Here is a 26,760-nt window from a genome sequence, read left to right on the forward strand (position 1 = left end):
TATTGATTGGAAATGAAGTGTGACGGACAGGGCAAAAACAATATGTCTCCTAACGGGATTTGGTTTTCCTAAAAATTCGTCAGACATATACATACCAGTTTCAGTATAATACATACCAGTTTCAGTACTCTGGTAACTCACTAGCATACAGACCTCTGAGGGTGGTTGGTATGTCCAGATTCTTTATTTGGAAATGTAAGAATTACTGATCATATTAAGTTTTCCTTTTATTATGTCAATAATGGCACTCACATAAAAATTTATTGTTTCTGTAGGACAACAAAATCTGCTTTAATCTACACATTTACTACAATATAAAGTCAAGAACATATCATCAACAATTCATGTAGAATTTGATTCGTTACTTTTTAGGGTACCTGTGAAACAAGTACTGAAAAAACAAAGAGCTGTCGGAGGACTGCAACACTTGACTATTCAACACCCTTCACAAATGAATGAATATAACAGATGAAAAAGGGGCATAATTTTGTAAGAATGCAAAGCAGAGTTATGAAACATGTGCACTGTATATAAGATCATCACAGTGAGCAAGTGTTTGAAGTTTCAATCCATTCCCAACAGCTGTTAATGAGATAAAAGCTTACATACAAAAACGTAACCGAAAACTGTTAAGTTGAAAAAGGGGCATGTTTTTGTAAAAATGCAAAACAGAAGTTATAGAACCTGTGTAATGTAAGTGAATATGTGAGCTAAGTTTCAATACATTTCCGCAAGTAGTTACTGAGATACCAGCTTACATACAAAAACTAATCAAACTGGTACTTGTCGACACTGACAAATGGACTAGTCTAATAGCGCTATTTATTCTTTAAATAATTGAGCTAAAAATTACTATACATGTAAATTTTAAACTGAATGCTGAAATTCCCATTAAACTTATAAATTTTCAGTTTTCTAAATTCAAAACATACAAATACTACAGGAATTCTACCATTTTATATACCTAGTAACAGTACCATTTGATATCAGTTCAATAGATATTCCTCATGTAAACATGTATGTACCCAAAATATTATCAATGAGAATTACAAATATGGCATCCTACTGAAATTCTGACCCTGCTTAGATAAAATACTCAATTCAAATGATACAAATCATGTATAACAATTGCTAAACCCTATCTGTCCTTCGAACATTATCATAACCAGAAAGCTCTTAGATATGAAATCTGTTTGCCAGTCTTTTTTGTACAACTACATTTGTTGCAGTGTCTATGACTCTATGAAGGTTCATTATGTACAAAAGATGTAAAACTCCAACAGAGAACATTTCACAATCAGCACATCTCCTTGTCATTATACAGAATGTAGTTCAGAAACACTTTACTGTTTTCAGTCTTTTATCATCCATGTCAGCTGCTTAACAGACTCTGCATGAAAATAAAGAAAACATTCATACAAAATGTGTCAAATAATTTCAAATCTAATATTACAAAATCATTGTATACATGTATTTTCATTAAAACACTGCAATAGCATATGGACATATTAGTTTATGCTAACTAATGAAATACTGTATTCTATCAGTTACATATTTTTATATCTCATAACTCACACTGTGAAAATATGAAATCTATATTTTCACACTGTGAGAGATATAGCCCCGCTCCCTCATACATTGTGTATGAATTTTGAATTATTTGCTTAAAACAGGATGATAATTGTAGTCTCACTTTGTTCTTTATAGTATATATTTCTTGATTCAAATTATTTTACTTAATGAGAATTTCATAATGTAATGCAGCAAAAAATAAAATAAAATGGAACTTTATGTTGTGTGCGTCATTCTAACGTCACAACGCGTCTGACATCATGTCTGATTACACGCGTCTGTTTCTAACACTGAGATTAAAAATTGTTGCAAAATGCACATCTCAACGTAACTGAGGATAAAATGAAAAGAAAATTTGTTTGTTTTTCGTGAATATGGAATATATCTCACCTTGAACTGAGGAAATGTTCACATTTTCACTCGCGCTATGCGCTCGTGAACATATTTTAAATTTTCTCACTTCGAGGCAATATATATTCCATATTCACGAAAACAAATATCCTCTATTTATTAGCATAAACACAATTATGTAAGTGCACCAGCTGTTGTGTACTTATAAATATCCCAAACACTTAAAATTGACAAACTACTTCTCAAGCAACGTCATTTACGGTAATAACCTTTTTGACAGAACTGCAGTGTAATTTCTTCCTTGTGTTAATAAAATACGAGGGTTGATCCAAAAGTAATGTCACTGCGTCCATGGTGCGCTTATTCATCTGAGTATAATAATAACAAGAGCTGTCGGAGGACAGCAACGCTCGACTATTCAACAGCCTTGTCAATTGAATGAATACAAAAGTTGAAAACGTGGCATAATTTTGTAAAATGCAAATAGAGGTATTGAACCTCTGTACTGCATGTCATATCATGACGTAAACAAGTGTGTGAATTTTTCAATCCTTTCCAATTTGTGGATACTGAGATACCAGCTTACATACAAAAACTTAAAAAAAAAACTGCTAAGTCAAAGGGGCATAATTTTGTAAAAATGCCAAAGTAGAGTTATGGGACCTTTCACAGTGCTGTTAGATCATGACAGTGAACAAGTGTGTGAAGTTTCAATCAAATTCCAATTAGTGGATACTGAGATATCAGATTACATACAAAAATTTAATCAAAAACTTGAAAAAAAAGAGAGTAAGTTATGGGACTTGCTTAGTTGCATTTTCAGATCATGAAGTGAACAAGTATGTGAAGTTTTCAATCCATTCCTTTAAAGTAAGTACTGAGATACCAGCTTACATAAAAAAACCTTAACCAAAAATTTCTAAGTCGAAAAAGGGGCATAATTTTGTAAAAAAGCAAATAGAGTTATGGAACCTGTGCAATGTAGACAGTTCCATCACAGTGAATAAGTGTGTGAAGTTTCAATCCATTCCCACAAGTGGTTACTGAGTTACCCAGCTTACATACAAAACCTTAACCAAAATTTCTAAGTCGAAAAAGGGGCATAATTTTGTAAAAAAGCAAAATAGGGGTTTATGGAACCTGTGCAATGTAAGTCATTTTGTCACAGTGAATAAGTGTGTGAAGTTTCAATCCATTTCCCACAAGGGGTTACTGAGATACAGCTTACATACAAAACCTTAACCAAAATCGGGACGCGGACGCGGACGCCGACGCATGGGCGAGTGCAATAGCTCACTATTCTATGAATAGTCAAGCTAAAGATATATCAAAATGTACAAAACGTCCATTCTACAGATAGAGGAGCAACTTGGACATGTCCCCACATCAACCTGATGTTCCCAAATATAATCAGATTTGGTTTTATTTAGTTGTTTCATGCCTTTCCCTTACAGAAGAATTTAACAAGAGGACCATGATGGTCCTGAATCGCTCACCTATCCCCAAATGACCCAGTGTTCAACGAGTATGACGTCGTTATTTCTATTATTTGACATAGTGACCTAGTTTTTGAGCACATGTGACCTAGATATCATCAAGATAAAAAATTCTGACCAATTTTCATGAAGATCCATTGAAAAATATGGCCTCTAGAGAGGGCACAAGGTTTTTCTATTATTTGACCTAATGACCTAGTTTTTGAAGGCACGTGACCCACTTTTAAACTTGACCTAGATATCATCAAGGTGAACATTCTCACCAATTTTCATGAAGATCTCGTGAAAAATATGGCCTCTAGAGAGGTCACAAGGTTTTTTCTATTTTTCGACCTACTGACCAAGTTTTTGACTGCACATGACCCAGTTACGAACCTGACCTAGATATCATCAAGCTGAACATTCTCACCAATTTTCATGAAGATCCATTGAGAAATATGGCCTCTAGAGAGGTCACAAGGTTTTTTCTATTTTTAGACCTACTGACCTAGTTTTTGACCCCAAGTGACCCAGTTTCGAATCTGACTTAGATATCATCAAGATGAACATTCTGACCAATATTCATGAAGATCTCATGAAAAATATGGCCTCTAGAGGGGTCACAAGGTTTTTCTATTTTTAGATCTACTGACCTAGTTTTTAAACCCATGTGACCCAGTTTCGAACTTGACCTAGATATCTTCAAGGTAAACATTCTGACCAATTTTCATGAAGATCCATTGAAAAATATCGCCTCTAGAGAGGTCACAAGGTTTTCCTATTTTTAGACCTACTGACCTAGTTTTTGACCGCACTTGACCCAGTTTCGAACCTGACCTAGATATCATCAAGGTGAACATTCTCACCAATTTTCATGAAAATTAATTGAGAAATATGGCCTCTAGAGTGGTCACAAGGTTTTTCTATTTTTAGATCTACTGACCTAGTTTTTGACCCCACATGACCCAGTTTCGAACTTGACCTAGATATCATCAAGGTGAACATTCTGACCAATATTCATGAAGATCTCATGAAAAATATGGCCTCTAGAGAGGTCACAAGGTTTTTCTATTTTTAGATCTACTGACCTAGTTTTTAACCCCACGCGACCCAGTTTCGAACTTGACCTAGATATCTTCAAGGTAAACATTCTGACCAATTTTCATGAAGATCCATTGAAAAATATCGCCTCTAGAGAGGTCACAAGGTTTTCCTATTTTTAGACCTACTGACCTAGTTTTTGACCGCACTTGACCCAGTTTCGAACCTGACCTAGATATCATCAAGGTGAACATTCTCACCAATTTTCATGAAAATTAATTGAGAAATATGGCCTCTAGAGTGGTCACAAGGTTTTTCTATTTTTAGATCTACTGACCTAGTTTTTGACCCCACATGACCCAGTTTCGAACTTGACCTAGATATCATCAAGGTGAACATTCTGACCAATTTTCATGAAGATCTTTTGAAATATATGGCCTCTAGAGAGGTCACAAGGTTTTTCTATTTTTAGACCTACTGACCTAGTTTTTGATGGCACGTGACCCAGTTTCGAACTTGACCTAGATATCATCAAGATGAACATTCTGACCAACTTTCATAAAGATCTCATGAAAAATGTGACCTCTAGAGTGGTCACAAGCAAAAGTTTACGGACGCACGGACGGACGACGGACACCGCGCGATCACAAAAGCTCACCTTGTCACTTTGTGACAGGTGAGCTAAAAAGGCCTGCTGCGAACTCTTGCTGTGTATTTACAGCGTATATGATGCATACATGATGTGTACTGAAATCAAGGGCTTTAAATAGTACGCAGGATATACACCGCACATACACCGATAGTACATTTGTAGTACACTTCTGACATGCAAATGAGCTCTGCCACGTACTACTTGCTGCGTACATGCTGTGGACTACATAGTACACAGGATGTACGCTGGAGGAATTTAGTATGCGGGAAATAGTACGCAGCATGTACGTGGCACATACACTTTTCACATGCAAATGAGCCTGCGGTGTACTACCCCTGCGGCGTACATGCTGTGTACTCCTGCGGCGTACATGCTGTGTACTCCTGGCCCCGAGTCCTGCGGCGTACATGCTGTGTACTCCTGCTGCATACATGCTGTGTACTCTTGTGGCGAAACTGCTGTGATAATGTAAATTCCTTACCCCACCAACTTTTGTATGCAAATGCTGATCATTTGCACAGAAAAAAGCTAAGTGACATGCATCAATAAGTATTTACCCTTACCAAAATAATGTAGATTGATGTTATCAAATAAATTAGTATGCTTTTCTTCATCCACTTTTCAATGAAATAAATCAATTTTTGTAGCATGTAATTTGGTAACATTTGAAGCACAGCACAGTTAGCACAGTTGTATAACGTATCTGTTGTTTGTAATGATCTGTTTTTAATATGTTTTCTCAAGTGAAAAAGTATGAAATCTGGACTAAAAGATAAATACTTTTACTCGTATACAAAGTTAAACACATGTTCTACTACACTGTCCAGTAACATTTCTAGATAAATGCAATATAAATGTGTGCTGAATGAAACACTTCGTAACGTATCTGTTAAAAACAAATTGAAACACGGTGGCAGTTGAACATCATCTTATTTTATTTTCTACAATACGTTTATTTCGTTAATAATAAATGTTATTTTGATAATCATATCATGAAACATTCAAACTGTCAAGAGTCGTTCCGGAACGTGCATTACGCACCTGAGTATTTGAAGTGAATAGATGTTGTAACGTATCTGTTGTCCAAATTGTCGACACAAAAGGTATGCGATCAATATACACAAGACTGACACATATTGAAAAAGGCGATATTTTGTTCAAGATATATATCATTAACTAATCATCTGAGCATAACAGTTTAGTAATTGTTCTGATATTTAAATTTCAGTACCATGCAATTTAATTTAACCCTAGATCGCCGACTTAGATTTTTGACCTCATTTGCATGTGTTTAACGTCTGATTTCGAAAATTAGTTATCTCTAGTGGACATTTCAGTGCGATTTTAGACAGTATAAAACATGCCTCCTTCATTTTGAAAGCAAAATAATGATAATACCAAAAAGTACAAAAAGCTGAACTGCGCAGACATGTTTAAATTTGAGTTGCTCCTCTATCTGTAGAATGGACGAAAAATTCAATTCTGATAATATGGTAAAATATCTATTTCCGGCCTTTTTTCATTTAAAATGCACATGAATTCAAAAAATACCACTGACGTTATGTCGCCGCACGCTGAAAAACTATTGGTTCATTAATAAAACTGTCAAATGTAGTAACTGATCTTCATTAAAATAACGCGCTGAATCGCATGAAATTTTTACAACTTAACTGAAATCACGTACCTCCGCCGTTTGCTGTTGAAATTTTATTGCAGGTTTAACACTTGTTTACGCTAAGAGCAAATATGTTGATATCTGACAAAACACTGCAGCGCGCTGTTCTGCATTTTTGTTTTAAATTAGGAAAATCATGTGCACCGTTAGATGTCATCATCATCATCATCGCAGCAGACGATAAATAACATATATGGACCAAAACAGTGAACAAGAGACTAGTATACAGGTGGTATGAGCGTTTCAGGGATGGCGATGAGTCACTAGAGGATCGCCAGAGAAGCGGAAGTACTATGATTTTGGCGCCATGTGATTTTGCGCTTTTTCCTCATCTGAAAGATAAACTCCGAGGGGTATATTTCCAGGACCTTGATCATTTGAAATTTTTTGTAAAAATGTATTTTCATCTGGTACGTTGCTGCTTTCCATAAATGGGTAAACAGACATGAGCGCTGTATAGAAAATTAAGGACGATACTTTGAAAAGGAATGAATATTGACAGTAGTCAGTAAGAAACGTCGTCTCGGACGTCAATAACGTCAGTGACGTGCGGCGATCGCTGCAAGCATGCCTTCCGTATATGTCGATATCGTTAAAACTATGCAACATATCTTATCAATATTTTTAGACAATATTGCAAATAGATAATTAAAGGTACTTCCATCAGTATGCATTTTTGTTTATTTCCTTTCAATATACACAATTTTACAGCTTCAGTGCGATTACTTTTGGATCAACCCTCATACCTCTCATCGTTATACCCTAAGAAGGAAGATATTTATCTTGACTACAATAAAACATAATAACATAATCTTTTAGCAATATACATAAAATACAGAGCATACTTTCAACTTTTCATTATTTCTTGCAGTTTATGTCTTGCCTCAGTAACTTTAAGTTCCTGTTTTTTAATGTCCTCATCTGACACGATCAGTTGCTGAAACAGAAAAAACAGACAATTAAGTCAACTTAATGATTTAACAAATGATGCAATTTCCAGCAGTTAAAAAGATATTGTGCATTTATAAGCCGGTTTTAGCTATTTAATCCTTGACTTGGACCTAATGACCTGGGTTGTGCACTCTGCATGTTCTATGGATGACATTAACTAGAATGTGTCTGTAGGACACAGGGTGTGCCCTCCACTGGTACATTTGTCACAAATAAGGGGCAATAATTCAAATGTTTGCAGTCTTAAGGGGGTATAGCCTCAACAAACATTTTATGAAAAGGATTCATTATTCTAGTCCATATACTTTTTGAGCTATGAGCATCACAAACAAAAGATCCACTATTTTGGCTATTTCAAGAGCCATAAGTCTGTAATAAGCGCTAAGATTCTCAAGAAGAATGGCAAGTTTGCAAGGTCACATCGTGATAAAGACTCAAGCAAGGTTTCATGAATTTACATCAAATACGTTTTGAGCTAGGCACATAATTAGGTGAAAATGTGCATTTTTTATTATTTCAGGGGCCATAACTTAAATATAGGGGGTGGAGCCAGCCAAAACATAAGAGGTGTGTACGTTTATCTCATGATAAAGACTCATGACAGTTTTCATCCATTTATATCAACTATTTTGGCTATTTCAAGAGCCATAAGTCTGTAATAAGTGCTAAGATTCTCAAGAAGAATGGCAAGTTTGCAAGGTCACATCGTGATAAAGACTCAAGCAAGGTTTCATGAATTTACATCAAATACGTTTTGAGCTAGGCACATAATTAGGTGAAAATGTGCATTTTTTATTATTTCAGGGGCCATAACTTAAATATAGGGGGTGGAGCCAGCCAAAACATAAGAGGTGTGTACGTTTATATCATGATAAAGACTCATGACAGTTTTCATACATTTATATCATATACTTTTTGAGCTAGGTGTGTCACAAGGTGAAAATGTCCATTTTTTTACTATTTCAGGGGCCATAACTCTGAAGATAGGGGGCTGAGGTAGATTAAAAATAGGAGGTGCTCAAGTTCATATCATGATAAAGACTCATGCAAGGTTTAATCAATTTATATGTAATACTTTTTGAACTAGGCGCATCACAAGGTGAAAATGTGCATTTTTACTATTTCAGGGGCCATAACTCTGGAAATTGGGTGTGGAGCCAGACGAAAAATAGGAGGTGCACAAGTTCATATCATGATAAAGACTCATGCAAGGTTTCATCAATTTATGTCAAATACTTTCTGAGCTAGGCGCGTCACGAACTTCGGATGGACGGACAAGAAATCTATATGCCCCACCACTCATGGGGGGGGGGGGGAATAAAAATTGATCCTTGATTCTAATTTTATGAAATCTATTCTATTAGTTTGGAAGATATATGGAGTGGTCATGAATTTAAGCTGTTGTTTTACGTCCGAGTCGGTGGTTCACAAAAATAAAAATGCGTAAGTACGAGCAGGTGGAATTTATGAAAAATGGTATTTTCACGAGTTTTCAGGATCCGACAGGGTACAAAAGTCATTTTTATCAATATGTAGACTAACATTTCATGTTTCTTCATTGTGCACAATCATTTTAAAATATTTAGGTTTCATACTTGAAGCCTATTCTATGAATTACAATAGCGGCGCAGTAGCTGTACTATGAATTAATTGTATGCTTTTACACCCTTGTTATCTGAACAATATGAAATGATGTGATAATTCCAAAATGCTACAAACTGGAGTAAATGTCAATCTTAGTACAGACATTATTTTGGTCAATATTTTCTTATTACTCATTCGATTGTTTAAAGTATTATAACTGATTCAGCATGGTTTAGAAGCTGTACATTTGCACTAAACAATTTGAATATGGGACATATTGTTCAGTATTGAGAGCCCCAAATAATGTGTACATTTTGCTTTTGAGAATGAGTTTGGCGATTCAAAGCTTTGTCAACCTCATTTGATGAACTTCCGGTAATGAATATTATTTTGTATTATTCAGTTACTATATAAACAATGATATAAACATGTTCAAAAGTTTTTATTTTAGATCAAATAACCCATATTGACAAATATATAAGCATATGTAGTAGTCGTTTGATACTAACCCAAGTGTTCATAGAAATTTTGAAGATAAAGCCCGAAATGCTATGAGGATAATAGCCAATATTGTAGTTTGAAATTTTGCATATGCTGTTCTAAAGGTAGCGATTATTGTATATTGAAGAAGTATACTCATAAAATGTGGTAACTTAAATGGCTGTAGCATGCCCAAGGTAATGTTTTATACACATGGTTATTAATTAGTACCAGATGTTCCTAAAACATTTTATCGAAAGGGTAAATGTTTATATCTTTGTGAATGTTCTGTTTTAGAACTAAATTCTGCTGTCAGAAGGTTCTAAAGCTTACACGCCTGTATCTTTTCTGCTAGATTTTGGTAAAAACAAGAGCTCGTCGAACACGAAATGCCCCCCTTGATGCATTCAGTAATTGCACAAGGAACAGAAATTATATGCTCACTGTAAACAAAAGTTCTACCATTCTAGTTTAATCTGACCTTGACCTTTAACCTATTAACCTAACAACAGATTACAGAGTGATCTTGGCGCCATCCACTAAGCCGTTTTTGAATGTTCCAAATTTCAAGACTAGCTCAAGGTCAAAATCAATGTCAAATTTCATTTCGGTACAAAACAATGTGTATGTGGTCCAAATCTGAAAGCTGTGGCTTGAGAAATGTGGAAGCAGGTCACTAGATCAATTTCAAGGTCAAAGTTCATTTCGATAGACAGAACTATGCATGTGCTTCAAATTTGAAGGCTGTAGCTTGAGAAATGTGAATTAGGTAATAGGTAAAAATCTATGTCAAATTTCAATTCAGAACACAACAATATGCAAGCGGTCCAAATTTGAAGCCTGTAGCTTCAGAAATGTGAAAGTAGGTCACTATGTCAATCTCAAGATCAAAGTTCATTTCGGTACATAAAACTATGCATGTGGTTCAAATTTGAAGGCTGTAGCTTGAGAAATGTGAAAATAGGTCACTAGGTCAAAATCAAGGTCAAATTTTATTTCGGAACACAAAACTATGCAAGTGGTCCAAATTTGAAGCCTGTGTCCAAATTTGAAGGCTGTAGCTACAGAAATGTGAAAGTAGGTCACTAGGTCAAGATCAAGGTCAACTCATGTCAAGGTTCATCTTGCCACTCAAAACTATACATGTGGTCCAAATTTGAATGATGTAAGTTATGGACATGAAGGTTCTAAGATTTTCCCTATATAAGTCTATATGAACCATATGACCCCTGGGGCGGGGCCATATTTGACCCTAGAGGAATAATTTGAACAAACTTGGTAGAGAACCACTAAATGATGCTACATTACAAAATATCAAAGCCATAGTCTTTGTGGTTTGGACAAGAAGATTCTCAAAGTTTTTCCCTATATAAGTCTATGTAAACCATGTGACTCCCAGGGCGGAGCCATATTTGACCCTAAGGAAATAATTTGAACAATCTTAGTAGAGGAACACTAGATGATGTCATATACAAAATATCAAAGCCCTAGGCCCTGCGGTTTTGGACAAGAGGTTTTTCAAAGTTTTTTCCTATATAAGTCTATATAAACTATGTGACCCCCGGGGTGGGGCCATATTTGACCCCAGGGAAAAAATCTGAACAATCTTGGTAGAGGACCACTAGATTTTGCTACATACCAAATATCAAAGCCCTAGGCCCTATGGTTTTGGACAAGAAGATCAGAAACCGTTTTAACTGTTCCTGGCCAATGTGACCTTGACCTTTGACCTAATGACTTCAAAATCAATAGGGGTCATCTGCTGGTCATGGCCAACCTAACTATCAATTTTTCCTGACACTAGGCCCAAGCATTCTAGAGTTATTCCCTGGAAACCATTTTACGTTCCCGGTCACTGTGACCTTGACCTTTGACATACTGACCTCAAATCAATAGGGTCATCTGCTGGTCATGACCAACCTCCCTATCAACTTTCTTGACCCTAGGCCTAAGCGTTCTTGAGTTATCATCCGGAAACCGTTTTACTGTTCAGGGTCACTGTGACCTTGACCTTTAATATACTGACCTCAAAATCAATAGGGGTCATCTGCTGGTCATTACCAACCTCCCTATCAACTTTCATGATCCTAGGCCCAAGTGTTCTTGAGTTATCATCCGGAAACCGTTTTACTATTCAGGGTCACTGTGACCTTGACCTTTGACATACAGACCTCAAAATCAATAGGGGTCATCTGCTGGTGATGACCACCTCCCTATCAACTTTCATGATCCTAGACCCAAGTGTTCTTGAGTTATCATCCGGAAACGGATTGGTCTACATTCCGACCGACCGACCAACCGACATACCGACTGACCGACATCTGCAAAACAACATACCCCTCCTTCTTTGAAGGGGGGCATAAATATAAGCCAGAACAGGTAAATTTAACACCTGAATCTAAATGTGCTGAGATTCCATAGTGGGGAGCGGGTACACCCATATTTAGAAATTAAGTATGCTAGGTGTCTGTTAGCATTTTAAGAGTTGTGAAAATAATGGCACTTTAACAGGTCAGTTTTGCCCAATAATTATGTTGAATACTGCTGTGAATTCATAGAAGTACCCTTAACTGATAATAGTTTGAGATTGTACTTAATAATTTAGTACACTTGTTAACTTTTCCATACAAAGTTGTCCCCCTTAGAATGTCTACCAAAATTTCATCTGCAATACAAGACTCACATGCATTTCTATACTAAAACAAGCAAATTCGATGAGTTGGTATCCCCCGCCGAAAGGGCTTGATGTGAGGAATGGGAAAAAAATATTTCTGGCAAAAAGTTAAGGATGTAACTAAGAAGCAAATAATTTCATTAGTCAAAATCATTTTAACAGAAAATGAATGCTTTTTTTTTTGGGGGGGGGGGGGGGGGGGGCAGCGGGGGTGTCCGGGTGAGGGTACAAAATTTCACCTGTTGATTATAAATATTAATGGAAAATTAAAAATGAAAAAAAAAAAACCTAAAACAAAAAACTGGGTGGGGGATGGGGATGCATTATCAGGGTGATGGGCAAGACCGAGTGGAGAGTGAGGTGGGAGAACGGTACAACTTTGCATGCTAATAAATATTCATGGAACTTTTGAAAATAAAATAATAAAAACAATTTTTTTTTTTTTGGGGGGGGGGGGGGGGGGGGGGAGGGGGTGTGACCAAGGCAAGGTGGTGACCAGGTGTGGGTACAAAACTTCAGATGTTTATACTAAATGTTCATGGAAAAGAATGAAAGAAGTTTAATGAAATTCTACCAATGGGTTGGTTTGTTATGTACAAATCTGTAGATTTTTAAACAATTAAAGGGCAATAACTCTAAGGAAAATTAACCAATTGAAAATAAAAAGACAGGCATCATCGAAGTATGTTGGTTCCTATTTATTTCAGGTTTCATGAAATTCTACCAGCTTGTTACTGAGAAATGGCTGCAGACGTGGATTTTTCATTAAATCAAGGGCAATAACTCTAAGGGAAATTGACCAATCCGATAAAAACTTGACGGGCATCATCGCAGTATGTTGGTGCATGTTTATTTCAAGTTTTATAAAATTCTACCTGATAGTTACTGAGAAATGGCTGCGGACGGACATTTTTGGGTATTTTTCATTAAATCAAGGGCAATAACTCTAAGGGAAATTGACCAATCCAAAAAAAAACTTGATGGGCATCATCGCAGTATGTTGGTTCATGTTTATTTTAAGTTTCATGAAATTCTACCTTCTAGTTACTGAGAAATGGCTGCGGACGGACGGACTGACAACGCCATTTCAATACCCCGCTCCCGATTTCATCGGCGGGGGATAATAAAAAGAGTTGGTCCCAGTGTATAGGATAAGATCTATGTTCATTAACTTAATATTTGTTCAATATCGCCTTCCCTCTTCTTCTGTAAGTTCAATACATTATGAATTGTAATTGAGATCATTTTTTTTTGCTTTGTTCCTTGGGCTATAATAACCATGGTATTTTGACTGCTGTTCAAAATCTGTGGTATTTTGTGGTGTTGAAAATCCTTGGCATTTTTGAAGACAGTATTATATGTCTTGTAGATCTTGGTAGGTTGAAGATAACCTCCAGCCAAACTCCAAAAGCCATTTCTAAAGGAGCCAAAGACCTGTATAGGTTGACTGCCGGGTATCCGTCACCAGCACTGAAACAAGCGCCAATATATGGCCATATCTTTTCGGCATTCTTTATCAGGTCTTTATCCAAAGTCATCATTCGGACTATCTCTGTAATTGTAACAATTACATTCATGGAAAGAGTGTTAAAATTTCTTCCCGATAACATATGAGGCAAAAACATTTAATCTGCGATGGGTTTCATATGCTCTACTTGCTGTTGGAGACAGCAACGCTTTATTATTCAACAGCCTTGCAAACTGAATGAATACAAAAGTCGAAAAAAGGGCATAATTTTGTAACAAGAGGGTCATGATGACACCAGAGTAATATGAGCTACATGTTTCAAATGTCAAACTGATGATTTTTAGAATTTTTTTGGAAAATTGTAAATGTACAATCAAGTAATCCCTGGGGTGGGGCCAATTTTACCCCGGGGGTCATGATTTGAACAAAGTTGGTAGAAGTCTAATAGGCAATGTTACATATCTAATATCTAAGATCTAGGCCTTCTGGCTTATTTTAAGCAAATTTATGAAGATTTCCCTATGTACAATCAAGTAATCCCATGGGGCGGGGTCAATTTGAGCCCGGGGGTCATGATTTGAAGAAATTTTGTAGAAGTCTACTAGGCAATGCTACATGTCAAATATCTAAGATCTAGGCCTTTTGGTTTATTTTTAGAAAATTTTTGAAGATTTTCCTATGTAAAATCAAGTGACCCCTGGGGCGGGGTCAGTTTTGACCCTGGGGGTTATGATTTGAACAAATGTTGTAGAGGTCCACTAGGCAAGCTACATGTGAAATATCTAAGCTCTAGGCCTTCTGGTTTATTTTAAGAAAATTTTTGAAGATTTTCATAATTATTATGTAAAATCAAGTGACCCCCAGGGCGGGGTCAATTTTGACCCAGGGGGTCATGATTTGAACAACTTTTGTAGAAATCCACTAGGCAATGCTACATGTCAAATATCTAAGATCTAGGGCTTCTGCTTTTTGAGAAGATTTTTTAAGATTTTCCTATGTAAAATCAAGTGACCCCTGGGGCGGGGTCATGATTTGAACAAATTTTATAGAGGTCCACTAGGCAATGCTACATGTGAAATATCTAAGCTATAGGCCTTCTTGTTTATTTTTAGAAATTTTTTGAAGATTTTCATATGTAAAATCAAGTGACCCCTGGGGCGGGGTCAATTTTGACCCCGGGGTCATGATTTGAACAACTTCATTAGAGGTCCACTAGGCAATGCTACATGTCAAATATCTAAGGTCTAGGGCTTCTGGTTTTCGAGAAGAAGATTTTTTAAGATTTTTCTAAGTAAAATCGAGTGACCCCTGGGGTGGGGTCAAAATTGACCCCGGGGTCATGATTTGAACAAAATTGGTAGAGGACCACTAGGCAATGCTTCACACCAAATATCTAAGCTCTAAGGCTCCTGGTTTTTGAGAAGAAGATTTTTAAAGTTTTTCCTTTCGGTTGCCATGGCAACCAGAGTTCTGTATGGAATTCAATTCTTTGAACAATTTTTAAAGAAGACCATCCAAGGAACATCCCTGTGAAGTTTCATCAAAATTGGCCTGTTGGTTTAGGAGGAGATGTTGTTTAAAGGAAAGTGTGGACGGATGATGGATGTACAACAGCCGGACGCCGGACGGTGAGCGATCACAATACCTCACCCTGAGCACTTTGTGCTCAGGTGAGCTAAAAATGGGAAAAAGGGTTATGGAACCTTCACAGTGCTTATCAGCTCATGACTGATACTCATGACTGAGTGTGTGAAGTTTCAATTCTTTCCCATTAGTGGATACTGAAATACCAGCTTATAACATACAAAAACTTAAAACCAAAAACTGCTAAGTTGAAAAAGGGGCAGAATTTTGACAAAAACGCAAAATAGAGTTATAAGACCTGCACGGTGCATGTCAAATCATGACAGTGAACAAGTGTGTGAAGTTTCAATCTATTCCCATTACTAAGAACTGAGATACCAGCTTACATACGAAACCTAAACCAAGAATTTCTAAGTCGAAAAAGTGACATAATTTTGTAAAAAAAAGCAAAATAGAGTTATGGTGGAACCTGTGCAATATAGGTCAGTTTATCACAGTGATTAAGTGTGTGAAGTTTCAATCCATTTCCACAAGTGGTTACTGTGATACCAGCTTACATACAAAACCTTAACCAAATCGGGACGCGGACGCAGACACTGACACATGGGTGAGTCCAGTAGCTCTACTATTCTTTGATTATATTCGAGCTAAAAATCGTTAACAAGTTCATATCATCATGTTGTTACAAACTCATTCACCAAAACATGTCCACACACACAAAACTGGTCAATGTGTAATGGTATGTAAATGAAAGAAGTCAATGACGGCTATTATCCCCTTTCAAAGACAACACATCTAGGGCATTATCCGTGGTCATTTTTGGCTATTATCCATTTTTTACACAAGGATCAATATAAATGGTTTTGACATAAAATCGGCAAACGTAAACAACTTACTCTAAACTATGTCAGATAGTGAAATGGTAGAGCTGTATATACAGTGAATTACAAGCATAAAAAGTAATTTTAAATATTTTTATGAATTTTAAAACTAAACCTACATGGACTTTGTAAACTATTTAACATATTGTGTATTGTATTCACAAAAATAAAGTAAAATAGTTTGAGTTCCATTGAAACAAATCACCATTTGTTCTTTCTGCAACATTTGTTGGTTAAAATCTCTTATCAAGCCACAGCAACTTACCGAAAACCTGAAATTTTCAGAAACGTTCATCTGTCATTTTGTAGCATTTTGGAATTATCACAGCATTTCATATTATCCGGGTAAAAAGGGCGTTTTATGTATACATTATGGCATTAATACATTGTCACACTATGATACGTCATTTTGATAATGACGCCAACATCTTAATAAAATATTGTTGATAGAGATAATTATCTGAATTAAATTTATCTATGTTTGAATTTCAGTCATTTGCCATAAATTGTATCTAAGTAAAACCATCAAACTGAACGTGGCTGTGTCATCCATACTGGTCGACATAGCTTGGCTTTGCAGCCATGAGATTAGTTTGATAATAGCCTTGGACCCTTGGTACACTGCTGGTTTTGTCATTTATACATAGTAAAATAAATTATAAAAGTTTGTAAATTCAATCAAATAAGAAATAGAAAAATCGTGAATCTTTTTCTTTAATAATGTTATAGACATCTTTTGTTTCGGTGTTAAGCTATAACTGTTTTGTTACAATATTAAAATTACTTAATATATCGTACGTAACGGTTGATTTTATATACATGTACCATAATGTATGCAATATTAAGTAACTAGAAAAATGTTGAAAAATATAAATTAAATTTATGTAACACGTTTATTTTTACAGTGCCACAAGAACGAAATTGAATCATAGCCGGATGTTCTGGTGGACAAAGTGACCCTACTGCCCAAGATATTATGTAGTGTACAGCATTTAAGAGCTGACAGTACACGAAGTATGTTGGTTCATATTTATTTCAAGTTTCATGAAATTCTACCAGCTAATGTTACTGAGAAATGGCTGCTGACATATAATTCTTTTCGCTTAAACGTAGTGAATTAGACAAGAATTATTTCCCCTCGTATTATACCTGACGGGCAACTGCAGGGCGCTATTTCGCACTCTGGTGAGCAGGATTTTCTCACATTGCAGAGTGGTTAGTTCACTTCAGCGCTTGGTCACGACTGTCAACATGTCCATAGAAAATTCTTCTTCGTCAAATCCGGCAACAGATAATAATACTTTGATAACGGAACATTTGGCCGAGATTTCCCAACAACTTTCACAGCATATATATAGGGAAGAAGTTACAGCCTTCAAAGAAGAAGTACGTGGTACTAACGCTACAGTTGGAAAAAAAGTAAAAAAAAATTGAAGTCGGACATTGATATTCAGAGGAAATGCCAGGGAAATAGAATACAGTACGTACTTAACTCTGAAATTATTGACTTTTTGAAACAAGCTGTTTGGGCTATTGACAATAGCTTTAACCACAATATTGCCGAGAAGTTCTAAATGAGGCATTGGAAAATGTCACCAAACGCCAGAAACTTATTCGTATCGCTGGCAGCTGTGAGGGAGGCTGGGACACAGTCAATTGCTACACTTTTAACCCACTAACTAGCTATTCCAAAGACGAATCTAAACTACGCAAGGCCGAAAATCAGGCTCTCAAGAAACAGAAATCAAAGTCGGTCAACGTTTGCAGTCAGCATGTAAAGCACCTCCAGCTACTGTTACTTCTGGTGCTTTGTTCAACTATTCTTCTGCTTTTCATAACTACACACTAGAAGGGAATATTTCAACATTTACATCAAGGGGAGGAAGGGCTTTTCGAGGCTCCTACAACTTCTCAGCTAGACCAGTCGCCTACGGCTCATGCTTTTCATGTTGCTCCTTCAAACACTTCCGACGATCATGTCCCTATGCCGCTACAGGGTTCAACAGCGACAGATCCGGCCAGGTTCCCGCCAAAAAGTAGAGATTCTCAAGATTACACTATGGAAGATGAGTATTTTTCACATTCTGTTAGTTTCCGTAAAAATGCAGATTCAAAATTGACAAAAGACTATTTTGAATATGAATCTGGACAAAAAGACATTTTGGATAGAGGTTGTTTGAGATTATTTTCTTTTTGGCAATCTATAGGTGCTAGTAATTTTATACTTGATACTATTTCTTAAAGCTTATAATAAAATACCTATCTTTCAGAACCCACGTCTTCCACTTTTATGTAACAATAAATCTGCTTTAAACAACAGCGATTTTGTAAGTGAAGCAATATCAGAATTATTGGATAGACATTTAGTCGAGCAATGCCATTGCAATGGAATTAAGAGTTTTCTCTTTTTTTGTGTAGTCCTTGGTGACGGTGTGCCTGTCATGGCTATTTTTAATTTCATGTATGCATTATGTTATTATGTTGTATTTACTATACATGCTGTTTTTAATTGTCCATGTATGTGCACTCCTTACTGAAATAAATCTATCTATTCCTTACATATATAGTTATAATCAGCTCACAGTTTCAGTCCGAGATAACGGTAAGAAACGTCTGATCCTTGACCTTTAAGAGTAGTAAATAAACATTTATGGAAACAGTATATCAGGTATGAAGATATCAAAGTAGCGTTATCTTTTTTGGATAAAAACCTTTGGATGATTATATCTGATATACATTCAGCTTATCATTCCATTGAAATTTTTCCATCACATACTAAATATTTGGGGTTTCATGGAAAGACAAAAACGGAATTATAAATTTTTAGTATTACCATTCGGATTATCAACAAGTCCTTATATATTCAACAAGGTTACAAGACCATTAATTTCAAAGTGGAGAGCAGAAGGTAAAAAAGTACTTATGTTTCTAGACAATGGTTTTGGGTGTGATTCTAATTACGAACGTACTTTATCTCTTGGTTTTTCAGTTAAACAGGACCTCATTCTTTCAGGGTTTGTTCCCAAGTCAGAAAAATGTATTTTGGTACCAGTACAATATTTACAATTCCTAGAAAATGATATTAATTTGGTATCTGCGAATGATATCCATACCTCAAACTAGAATTGACAAATGTCTTAAGACATTGGTTAACTTGTCACATAGCATTGTGAAACATAGCAGAGTCCATGCCTGTTCGATTGCTGGCTAGTTTTGTTGGTCAAGTGATTTCAATGTCTATCGTCATATAGGTAAAAAATTATGACCAGATTAGTTAGTATGGACATAGCTACAGTCCCTCACTGGGATTATTACGTAAAATTGTCTCCAGAGAGTAAAGACCAGTTAAGAATTCTGGAAAAGAGAGTTACTTCATTTGAATTCTAGAAAGCTTTTTGATTGTTTTTCCTCTACAAAAATTGTTTATTCTGATGCAAGTTCTCTAGCTTACGGTGGTTACGAAGTAAGTGCATATAATAATATAGCACACGGTGTGTGCTCACCGGTGGAGTCTTTACGGTCCTCCACATGGTGAGAACTCATGGCAGTTTACAGAGTTTTGAAATCTTTAGATAATTTGCTACGGTATCAAAGAGTTAAATGGTTTACAGACAACCCAGTCAGTCAGCAAAATCGTAGGCAAAGGTTCCATGGTTTATGATTTGCAGACTACAGCTTTAGACATATACAAATTTTGTGTAAATAATTCGACTATCACTGATATTGAATGGATACCTAGGTCAGAGAACGAAAAAGCAGATTTTCTGTCTAATATTTGCGACTTTGATGACTGGGGTGTTTCTTATACCATTTTGGATTTAGTACAGAGCAAATGGGGTCCGCTAGAAGTTGACGGTTCGCTTCCGATCACAATGCTAAATTGCCAGTTTTTTATTCTAGATTTTGGAATATTAATTCAAACGGTACAGACGCATTCACAGAAGATTGGTCCAGAAAGTTGTGACTTCTTTTCCTCTTATATCATTAGTTCATAGAGTAATTAAGAAAATGGTCACAGACAAAGTTCAAGGTGTTCTTATTATTCCCCACTGGACATCTGCTAATTACTGGCCAATTTTATGTCCAAATGGGTTTTTTACAAACCATATTCTTGAATGGATGCATTTGCCAACATAAAAGGAACTTTATAACTGTTGTAAAAATGGCAAAGGAATTTTCGGGAATAAAGATTTGTGTTTTAATATGCTGGCTATACGGTTTAGTTATAATACGGAGAACTAATTCTGGAATAACAAGTTACTTAACAATTACGATTTATCCCCCTTTCTTTTAAAAAAGGTTGTATTGTTGAAAATAGTATCAACTGGTTTTGCAGCTATGATAATAGCTTGATTTTGCAGCTGTTATCATATTTTGGTTTTGCAGCCATGAGATTAGTTTGATAACAGCCTTGGACCCTTGGTACACTGCTGGTTTTGTCATTTATACAGTAAAAAAAATTATAAAAGTTTGTAAATTCAATCAAATAAGAAATAGAAAAATCGTGAATCTTTTTCTTTAATAATGTTATAGACATGTTTTTCATTGACGAACAATGCCATTTCAATACCCACCTCCCGATTTCATCGGCGGGGGAAAACAAATGCCATCTGATCTAGATTCTTTTACTGAAGTTCTGTCAATATTTTATAAAATTTAATAAAACTCTGTTACAGTAATTTCCACAAAATAATAACCTTTAACAATGTATATCTGATTCATTTTTGAACAAGATGACTTCAATCATAATCAATTATCTGTTCAGTCATTCATTCATTCATTAAAAGGCTGAATAAATAATTATTTAACTAATTCATTCATTCATCCATTCATTCATTCACAAGTGAATTCATTCATTCATTTGTAAGTGAATTCAAATCATTCAGTCAGTCATAAGGCCTAAAAAAAAAACAAAAGGGCCAGGAAGGCCCTGTATCGCTCACCTGACCTATTGACCTAAAGATCATCAAGATTAACATTCTGACCAAGTTTCATTAAGATATGGTCATAAATGTGGCCTCTAAAGTGTTAAATAGCTATTCCTTTGATTTGACCCTGTGACCTAGTTTCTGACCCCACATGACCCAGATTCGAACTTGGCCTAAAGATCACCAAGATTAACATTCTGACTAAGTTTCATGAAGATACACTTCATAAATATGGCCTCTAGTGTTAACAAGCTTTTCCTTTGAATGACCTAGTGACCTAGTTTTTGACCCAACTTGACCCAGATTTAAACTTGACCTATAGATAATCAAGCTTAACGTTCTGACCAAGTTTCATTAAGATACGGCAAAGAAGTATAAAATACACAGAATGGCAACTGGCTGTAATCTCGCGTGATCTCGTGTCAGGGTGTGAATCGGCATTATCTTAGTCACAACAAACATCGGCGAACACAGAGTTACAATTTGTACCTTCAAAACTACATTTACAAGGCAGTCTGAAAGACAGCTAAATCCCCCGCCACTGCTATGGATAGTGAAAGGGTAAACCTTTGATTTTAGCTGTGACCTTGACCTTGAACTGACATGGCTGACTCATGAATTCTGCACAACATCTTGATGAGGTGATCATTTGACCAAAGTTTCATGAAAATCCTTCAAGGGGTTTAGGAGATACAGAGCTGAAACATTTGACCTTCAGTTGTGACCTTGACCTTCAGTTGACATGGCTGACTCATGAGTTCTTGATGAGGTGAGCATTTGACCCAAGTTTGATGAAAATCCTTCAAGGGGTTAAGGAGATACAGAGTGGACACCAAATGGAAGGCTCAAACCTTCGACCCTTAGTTGTGACCTTACCTTGAGCTGGCATGGTTGACTCATAATTTCTGCACATCGTTCTGATGAGGTAATCATTTGACCCAAGTTTTATAAAATTCCTTCAAGGGGTTTAGGAGATATAGAGCGTCACGAAATGGAAGGCGCAAACCTTTTACTTTCAGTTGTGACCTTGACCTTGAGCCGACATGACTGACTCATAAGTTCTGCACATCGCCTTGATGAGGTGATCGTTTGACCCAAGTTTGATGAAAATCCTTCAAGGGGTTTAGGAGATATAGAGCGGACACAAAATGGAAGGCTCAAACCTTTGACATTGAGTTGTGACCTTGACCTTGAGCCGGCATGACTGACTCATGGGTTCTGCATATCGTCTTGATGAGGTGATCATTTGACCCAAGTTTTATAAAATTCCTTCAAGGGGTTTAAGAGATATAGAGCGACACAAAATGGAAGGCTCAAACATTTGACCTTGAGTTACGACCTTGACCTTGAGCCGGCATGGCTGACTCATGCGTTCTGCACATCGTCTTGATGAGGTGATCATTTGACCCAAGTTTTATAAAATTCCTTCAAGGGGTTTAGGAGATATAGTGCGGACACAAAATGGCAGGCTCAAACCTTTGACCTTGAGTTGTGACCTTGACCTTGAACCGACATGGCTGACTCATGGGTTCTGCAAATTGTCCTGATGCGGTGATCATTTGACCCAAGTTTCATGAAAATCCTTCAAGGGGTTTAGGAGATATGGACCGCACACGATTTTGTTACGGACGGAAGGAAGGACGGACACAGACCATTTCTATAATCCCTCCGCCACAGCGGGGGATTAAAAATACATATTAGCTTCTTCAACAACATTAGTTAAATGTGAAATAGTCTTAAGACACAAAATACATGTTTCTTACCATAAAAAGAAACGTGGTCATACGGTGATAATCAATTTACCGATGAATAATAGACCATGCATACAAAATGGCGGGTGGAGAACGCGTCACTTCCGGTAAACGAGATCTCATTCAGTTGTCACGTTTTCTTGGCGAGATTTGCTCTATATGCCTTTCAAGTTGCCAATCTATTTATTTTATAGCTCTTTGGATACGGTCATAAATGTGGCCTCTACAGTGTAAAGGTTATAACACACTAAATAGCCACCACTATATATTCTATATAAAATGACAAGTTTTCACAATGCTGCAATACACACCTACACGCATTTTAAATTTCTTTAACTTACATTTTCTTGTAGAGCAACATTTATACTGTAAAAATATCCAAAGAAAAGTAGGGGTCATGTTTGATGCAAGAAAAATATTTCTGGTCAAACGGACACACCGTAATTTTTACACTGAAATGACAATCACAATTTAGGGTAGGGGTGTATGAATAAATCTCACATGTTAAATCAGTTTGGAGTCTTTTTTCAACATGCAAATGCTACCAGTATGTCAAGTATAGGCATGCAATATGATTTCAACCAATATATAGCAATGATTTCAAGGAAAAATCCTTCTTACAGCAAAAAAAACTGAGAACTATTTGAATCCGCCATTACGCGACTACCATTTTTTCATAGGTGCTCAGGCTATTTAGTGTCTGTATGCCTAAACTAGCTTTTCCTTTGATCTGATCCTGTGACCTCCTTTTTGACCCCACATGACCAAGATTCAAACTTGACCTAAAGATCATCAAGATTAACATTCGGACTAAGTTTCATGAAGATACACTTCATAAATGTGGCCTCTAGAGTGTTAACAAGCTTTTCCTTTGAAATGATCTAGTGACCTAGTTTTTGACCCCATCTGACCCAGATTTAAACTTGACCTATAAATCATCAAGATTAACATGCTGACCAAGTTTCATGAAGAGACAGTCATAAATGTGGCCTCTACAATGTTAACAAGTTTTTCCTTTGATTTGACCTGGTGACCTAGTTTTTGATCCCGGATGACCCAATATCAAATTCGTCCAAGACTTTATTGACGGTAACATTCTGACCAAGTTTTATTACGATTGGGCCCAAACTGTGACCTCTAGAGTGTTAACAAGGCAGTCTAAAAGACAGCTAAATCCCCTGCCACTGTTATGGATAGTGAAAGGGTAAACAATTGACCTTTAGCTGTGACCTTGACCTTGAACTGATATGGCTGACTCATGAATTCTGCACAACGTCTTGATGAGGTGATCATTTGACCCAAGTTTGATGAAAATCCTTCAAGGGGTTTAGGAGATACAGAGCTCAAACCTTTGACCTTGAGTTGTGACCTTGACCTTGAGATGACATGGTTGACTCATGAGCTCTTGATAAGATGATCATTTGACCCAAGTTTCATGAAAATCCTTCAAGGGGTTTAGGAGATACAGAGCTCAAACCTTTGACCTTGAGTTGTGACCTTGACCTTGAGTTGACATGGTTGACTCATGAGCTCTTGATGAGATGATCATTTGACCCAAGTTTGATGAAAATCCTTCAAGAGGTTTAGGAGATACAGAGCTCAAACCTTTGACCTTGAGTTGTGACCTTGACCTTGAGTTGACATGGTTGACTCATGAGCTCTTGATGAGATGATCATTTGACCCAAGTTTGATGAAGATCCTTCAAGGGGTTTAGGAGATACAGAGTGGACACAAAATGGAAGGCTCAAACCTTTGACCCTCAGCTGTGACCTTGACCTTGAGCCAGCATGGCTGACGCGTAACTTCTGCACATCAATTTGATAAGGTGATCATTTGACCTAAGTTTTATAAAATTCCTTGAAATGGGTTTAGGAGATATAGAGCAGACACGAAATGGAAGACTAAAACCTTTGACCTTGAGTTGTGACCTTGACCTTGAGCCGGCATGGCTGACTCATGAGTTTTGCATATCGCCTTGATCAGGTGATCATTTGACCCAAGTTTGATGAAAATCCTTCAAGGGGTTTAGGAGATATAGAGCAGACACAAAATGGAAGGCTCAAACCTTTGACCTTGAGTTGTGACCTTGACCTTAAGCTGGCATGGCTGACTCATGGATTCTGCACAACGTCTTGATGAGGTTATCATTTGACCCAAGTTTAAAAAATTCATTCAAGGGGTTTAGGAGATATAGAGCAGACACAAAATGGAAGGTTCAAACCTTTGACCTTGAGTTGTGACCTTGACCTTGAGCCGGCATGGCTAACTCATGGGTTCTGCACATTGCCTTGATGAGGTGATCATTTGACCCAAGTTTGATGAAAATCCTTCAAGGGGTTTAGGAGATATAGAGCGGACACAAAATGGAAGGCTCAAACCTTTGACCTTGACTTCTGACCTTGACCTTGAGCCGGCAAGGCTGACTCATGGGTTCTGCACATCATCTTGATAAGGTGATCATTTGACCCAAGTTTTATAAAATTCCTTCAAGGGGTTTAGGAGATATAGAGCCGACACAAAATGGAAGGCTCAAACCTTTGACCTTGAGTTGTGACCTTGACCTTGAGCCGGCATGGCTGACTTACGGTTCTGCACATCGTCTTGATGAGGTGATCATTTGACCCAAGTTTCATGAAAATCCTTCAAGGGGTTTAGGAGATATGGCGCGGACATGAAAGTGTTACGGACAGACGGAAGGATGGAAGGACGGAGACCATTCCTATAACCCCCCACCACTTGTGGCGGGGGATTAACAAGCCTTTCCTTTGATTTGACCTGGTGACCTAGTTTTTGACCCCAGATGACCCAATACCGAACTCATCCAAGATTTTGTTAAGGGTAACATTCTGACCAAGTTTCATTAAGATTGGGCCAAATATGTGACCTCTAGAGTGTTAACAAGCTTTTCCTTTGATTTGACCTGGTGACCTAGGTTTTGACCCCAGATAACCTGATATCAAACTCGTCTAAGATTTTATTGAGGGTAACATTCTGACCAAGTTTCATTAAGATTGGGCCAAAATTGTGACCTCTAGAGTGTTAACAGTCAAACTGTTGACGACACCGACGACAGACAAAGGACATAGGTTGATCATAAAAGCTCACCTTGAGCACTTTGTGCTCAAGTGAGCTAAAAAGAGGGCCAAGATGGCCCTAGGTGCTCATCTGAGAAACACACCATAGATTTCATAAAGGTAATTTCTGACTAAATTTTATGAACCTTAATTGAAACAAGCGGGCCATGAAGGCCCTGTATTGCTCACCTGACCTATTGACCTAAAGATCATCAAGATAGTTTCATTAAGATATGATTATAAATATGGCCTCTAAAGTGTTAACTAACTTTTCCTTTGATTTGACCTGGTGACCTAGTTTTTGACCCCATATAACTCAGATTCGAACTTGACTTAAAGATCATCAAGATTAACATTCTGACTAAGTTACATGAAGATACAGTCATAAATGTGGCCTCTAGAGTGTTAAGCTTTTCCTTTGATTTGACCCGGTGACCTAGTTTTTGACCCCACATGACCCAGATTCAAACTTGACCTAAAGATCGTCAAGATTAACATTCTGACTAAGTTTCATGAAGATACAGTCATAAATGTGGCCTCTAGAGTGTTAACAAGCTTTTCCTTTGATTTGACCCAGTGATGTAGTTTTTGACCCCACCTGACCTAGATTTAAACATG

General features: G+C 36.8%; 1 long non-coding RNA gene across 1 annotated transcript; it reads right to left on the reverse strand.

Annotated features, from left to right (window-relative positions):
* Positions 1-214: 214 nt before the first annotated feature.
* LOC128559045 (uncharacterized) lies at positions 215-23,537 on the reverse strand. The gene is made up of 3 exons (XR_008372069.1): positions 23,409-23,537; positions 7,612-7,703; positions 215-1,390 (listed from the first exon to the last, which is right to left on the reverse strand). It is a non-coding gene; the product is annotated as an uncharacterized LOC128559045 (long non-coding RNA).
* Positions 23,538-26,760: the final 3,223 nt, after the last annotated feature.

The sequence above is a fragment of the Mercenaria mercenaria genome, chromosome 8 (assembly GCF_021730395.1).
Source record: "Mercenaria mercenaria strain notata chromosome 8, MADL_Memer_1, whole genome shotgun sequence".
Classification (NCBI taxonomy): domain Eukaryota; kingdom Metazoa; phylum Mollusca; class Bivalvia; order Venerida; family Veneridae; genus Mercenaria; species Mercenaria mercenaria.